Source organism: Sorex araneus, chromosome 1 (genome assembly GCF_027595985.1).
Source record: "Sorex araneus isolate mSorAra2 chromosome 1, mSorAra2.pri, whole genome shotgun sequence".
Lineage (NCBI taxonomy): Eukaryota > Metazoa > Chordata > Mammalia > Eulipotyphla > Soricidae > Sorex > Sorex araneus.
In genome coordinates this window covers 86,436,159-86,442,158 of record NC_073302.1, presented here as the reverse complement: position 1 = coordinate 86,442,158, position 6,000 = coordinate 86,436,159, and positions in this window count along the sequence as shown.

Below are 6,000 nucleotides of genomic sequence, written 5' to 3'. Positions count from 1 at the left end.
AAACACATATCCTTTCTATTATCTTCCTGATCCTTGAGTAAGTTTCTTTTTAAAAAATTTAACTATGATTTAATTGCCCTCATATTTACATATTCTGCTTTCTCAATTAAATAAATTTTATCATTGAATAGCACTTTCATTAATAAAATTAAATGCATTCCCTATCAACACCTAACATAGTTGACCATACATATTCATTGTGCAGATGCCAAATTTATGTAATTATAATGGCTTGCTTGATCCTAAATCAATAGTTCACTGAGCCTTCTAAGAAATGACAAATATTAGGTCTTTATACATAAAAATATATCAAATAATTTGTTCATTGATAACGTAGCTCTATAAAAGCAATGATTGAATGAAAATACCATTACTCTAATTAAACTCATAAAGCTCTGTTTGCTTCTAGGAAAAAAAATGTTTTAAGGTAGAGAAGAACTTAACAAATTTCATCTCTAGAGAAAATAATAACTGCCTCTGTTGCTCTTTAACCAAAGCAGTTGCTAAGGGCCACTTACAAGTAGAAATTAATTGTATTCTAAGGGTCTACCACATAATTATGAAGTCAAGACAAAGACTCAGAAAGAGCAGGAACTCGATAACAAAATTCAAAATCAAAGACCAATCATGAATTTCACAAAGAGAAGAAAAGAGAATAATATTGATAAACCACGGGTCCAGGCCAAGACAGTTGGGAACAAATGAGACAGAATAGGGATCATAGAACACAGTAGCTCTGTATCACTGTCATCCCGTTGTTCATCAATTTGCTCGAGCGGGCACCAGGAACGTCTCCATTGTGAGACTTGTTGTTACTGTTTCTGGCATATTGAATATGCCACAGGTAGCTTGCCAGACCCTGCCTTGCGGGCAGGATACTCTTGATAGCTTGCCGGGATCTCCGAGAGGGACAAAGGAATCGAACACGGGTCTGCCTCTTGCAAGGCAAACGCCCTTCCCACTAAGCTATTGGGTCACTTTGAAAAGGTAAGCTTTGCCATTTCTTTAGAATTTCAAATTGTGTCTTATTGTCTATTAAGTTTCAATCTCATAAATCTAGTTTGGAAACTTTATTGAGTTAACAGTAACATAAAATAGTTCGTTGCTAAGTATTTGAAATGACTGATATATTTAAATATGGGGAATAATTTAAAGTTACATCTTCCTCCTCTCTTACACACAAAACACAAAATATATGTCATTCAAATGAAACCCAACTATTTCCTGGTCTTTTTGTGCAAAATTTCATATTAAAATGGCAATAGTCCCAAATCCAAAGTAATTGAATAGCAAAGTAAATTGTTTCTTAAAGGTGTTTAGGAAAAGTAATACTAAGGAAGAAAGAATCAGAAGAGTATTAGGAACAGTCTCTTTTGAATCCTGTCAACTTTTTCAATGATTACAAAGTTCTTTCTCATCTATATCATTCGTCTCTCCTAACCTAGCCAACTAATATCTCTTGCATCCTTCCTCATTTGTTTCTGTTACATGCTACTTAATATACGGTACTTTTGGTAATTTTGTAGGTTGGATCTGGGGAGCACCCAACTCTCTGAAGGGCTTACTCCTGGCTCTCTGCTCAGGGCTTACTCCTTGCTGAGCTAAATTATCAATATATGGAATGTCTTAACCTCTCCATCTTTTTCCCCCAAGTTTCCTTTATCAAGCTTCTTATTTTATCCAAATTCTATCAAGTTAAAATAAAAAGGCCTCACCTTCACTCCCTGCTATGATGGTTTATTTAGTACAGTCATTGACTTTTGGGTCTACTGGTATCCTTTTTCTTCTATTCAATTTCACCAGTAAGATATATGGCCTTTTAAGTAGCAGATTTAAGTATCAAGTAAGTAAGGTTTGGATTTTTTGTTTGTTTTCTTTTTTTCAAGAATGCAGAGAAATCATTTATTTGATAGGCAGAAAATTCTTGGCCAAATCCTTGGCCAGATTCACATCAAGCAGATTTTTCTGCCAAACTTTACAAATGCAAGTTGCAAAAGCAGTCATGACAAGTTCAGGGATCAAACCAGGCTGAATTTCACAGCAGCAACTCAGAGAAGCTCTGTTAACATTTCTCTCAGCAGCTGGTTTTCCAACATTAATGACTGTATCTTTCACAATAAAAATTTTTGAAGAGGGGCTGGAGAGATAGCACAGTGGGTAGGGCGTTTGCTTTGCAAGCGGCCGACCCAGGTTCAATTCCCAGCATCCCATTTGGTCCCCTGAGTACCACCAGGAGTAATTACTGAGTGCAGAGCCAGGAGTAACCCTTGTGCATTGCCGGGTATAACCCAAATAAAGCAAAAAGAAAAATTTTTTTGAAGAAATAATTATCAAGTCAACAAAATTACCCACTTATCTGTGTTATCTGTGCCTAAATATGACTATGTGGAACATAGGCTTATTATCAGGTATGAATATTGGCAGAAAATTATAACTTCTAGTAAAGAAATAATTGTGTTGACTTGAAAGATAAGAGTAATAACCAAATAAAAGAAATTCTATCCAAGAGCATAATGAGAATATTTTGTAATTAGCAAGCTTTCATCAGAAGCATTTAGTCCCATTTCTACTAACATTCTCTTTCTTCTTTATTGTGATCATCATAAGCCTGTTTTTTAAAATTATACTTTAGCACAGCGGTAGGGTATTCGCCTTTCACACAGCCAACCCATGTTCTATTCCTCCGCCCCTCTCGGAGAGCCCAGCAAGCTACCGAGAGTATTGTGCCTGCACGACAGAGCCTGGCAAGATACCCGTAGCGTATTGGATATGCCAAAGACAGTAACAATAAGTCTCACAATGAGAGATGTTATTGGTGCCCGCTCGGACAAGTCAATGAGCAATGGGATGACAGTGACGGTGACAGTGACTTTTCATCATGCCTTTCAAGCTTTACCTGATATTTGTTAGCAAGACATTCTTGTTTAGACAGAGTAAATGGAAATTGGAGTCATGATAGATGAAGATAAGAGGTTTTAACTTTGATGAAAAATGTAAATAAAAATTGGCAATGGAGGACATATCCAATGCAACTATATTATCTGATATGCTGATTACTGTAGTTGTCAAATCCAGCAAGAAAACATGAGAGAGAGATAGGCAAAAAGTCTATATTTGAGTTATATGACCAACAGAAATTTGATTGTGCACACAACTGAAGATAATAAACAGATTAGCAGTAGCAAAACTTAGAACAAAGGAGACTGAACACTTTAAATTGCTTTATCAATATTTTTTTATTTAATGTATTGATTTTGGCCAAGCCCAATATTTAAATATAGTGAGACCTCAATAATTACCAGTTCATTTTTCTTGCTTCTTTATAACTCTGAATATGGTTCAATTTATAAGTGACAAAGTCATTTTTCTGACAACATGAATTTAAAACAGAGTAACATGATTTGTAGAGTAGGACAGATAATCTTCCTCTTGCATGTGGTCACCTGGAAACGTGAGATTTCCTGCCTGCACCAGTCCATGTAAAAAAAGCAAAGGAGATGGAATTATTAGAAATGAAAGGATAAGTCATTGTGGAAAAGATAGACTAGTTGACCTTATCCTAGAGATTTGTAAGTTGGGACAACAGCTGTTTCCTTCAGCAAATGTTTTAGCAGAATAATACCTTGGCTATAATTATATCTATGTTTGTCCTCCATTGAAATTTATTTCCAAACCTTAGCTGTTTAAAATAGTAGACATTAATTAGGTCGGTTTCTGTAGACCAGAAAATTGAAAGAGATTTAGTTGAATATTCCCTCTCAAGGACCTTTGAGAGGCAAAGCCAAGCTATCATCCGAAGCCTCAACTGATTCCATGATATCTTCTTTTAAAAGGCCACTCACATGGCCATTGGCCAGAGGCCTAAATTATTCTCTAGTTGGTTCTGTTTTTGCCACACATTCTGTAGGCCTGCTTAATCTCCTTAGAGCTGACTCAGAAAATGGCAGCAATTTTTTTCTGAGAGAGGGTTCCAGAAAGAGAGATGCAATGGCTTTTAAAACTTAGTCTCTGGTGCCACATCTCATTACTCCCACCATATTCTATTTTGTAAAAGCAAGTCACTAAGTCTACTTGGTAAGCAAGTCACTCACTCAGGAGAGAATTAGGCTGCACATTAAATTGGAATAATAGTTGAATGTTATGTGAATATACACCTAAACAACTAGGCCTATGAAGATGAGTTTTCTTATCCTCAAATAATTCTTAATTCTATTCTTCATACAGAGTGGTAAAGTTGGCATTACCAGTCAGTAAAAAAATGCTATTTTGATTATGTTACAAATATGTTAGATACATCATGTATACAGCTTATTAAGTCTTTATTTTCTTAATATTTTTGGAGTGAACTAAACAAGAAGTGATCTACCACATAGTAACTATTTTTCTCAAAGCAGCTTTGCATAGTTTGTATTCTTTCTTGAAATAAGCAGCAAGAAGCTATACGCTTACTTTTTATATTTTTCACAGCAACAACAATTGACCTACATTTTGCATTCTGGGTAATGACCATGTTCCAGAGATTGCATATTCAGTATAGAGGAATATGGTATCAAAGTAAGCAAAGGTGAAAGAGGCATTTACATTTTTATATGAGTACCAGAGTTTTCAGATAATACATAAAAGAAGAGAAAAGAAGACAGAGGACGATCTATCTAAAAAGTCACAGAATAGAAATTCCTAGAAAGAAAAGAATACCTTTCAGAGACAGGGGACAACTATCCAAAGCTCTTGGAATTACTGACAAGAGAGATTGGAAGAAAAGGATAAAGGGGTAAATTTTGCATTTGGAATCTACACTAAGCACATGAATGAAAGAAATAGACATTCAAATTCTAAACTCCATAGTATAAGAGAATAGAAGACATTGATTTTCTGCTTTTTCTGAGAAGTCTCACAGAAGAGATAGGTCCTTGGGAACAAACAACTAAAGGTTGTGTTTAAACCAAAAAACTGAAGATTTTGTTTAAAAGATTGGTAGTCTTGCATCAATGAACCTCTAAGAGTGCCCCACATATATCCAAAGACTGAAAAAAAATGAGTGTTGGCCAGAATATGGTTTAAAAAATAAGAAAGACTCTTTCACTGTTAATAGAAATATTATCTAGTTCAGACTCTATAGAAAGCAGTATGGATATTCCTCAAAAAAAGCAAGACTAGTGGGGCTGGAGCGATAGTACAGCAGATAGGGTGTTTGCCTTGCACATGGCCGATCCAGATTCGATTCCCAGCATCCCATATGGTCCCCCAAGCACCGCTAGGGTTGATTCCTGAGTGCAGAGCCAGGAGTCAGCCCTGAGCATCGTCAGGTGTGACCCAAAGAGCCAAAAAAAGCAAGAGAAGAGCTGCCATATGATCCAGTGATTTCACTCTTGGCATTTACTCCCCAAACAAGTAAACATTAATTTAAAGAGATATAGATACATCTATCATCATTGTAATGCTTAGATAATATCCAGAGTATGGAAAGAAACCAGTGACAGGTGAGTTGATAAAGAAGCTATGGAACATATACACAGTAAAATTCTATGTGGTTGTAATAAAGATGTAATGTTGCAGTTTCTGCTGCAATTTGGATGGAACTGGGAGGCATCATGTTAAATGAAGTAAGAGAGAGAAGGAATAATACAACATGATCTCACTCTATGGGATATAGAGAAACAAAACAAAAAAATAGACAGCAACAAGTGATGACACACCTTTGGCCTTGGATTGCAAAACTGATTATTAGGCCATGAGAGAATGTATTGAAGAAGTAAAGATAAGACTAGAAGACACATAGAGCTAGTGGTTGAGAGTCATGGGTTCCTAATAGGTTATGGGAAACACCTATTAGTTAAATAATCATATCTTTCAGTAAGAAAATACAGAAATTTGGGACCTAATCAATAATTCAGCTAGCTGGGTTTTTGCTTTGGAAACAGTTGAGCTAGGCTTGATCCCTTGCACCAAGTATGGCAACCTAAGTCCCATGAGGAGTGATTCCTGACCATAGAAATAGAA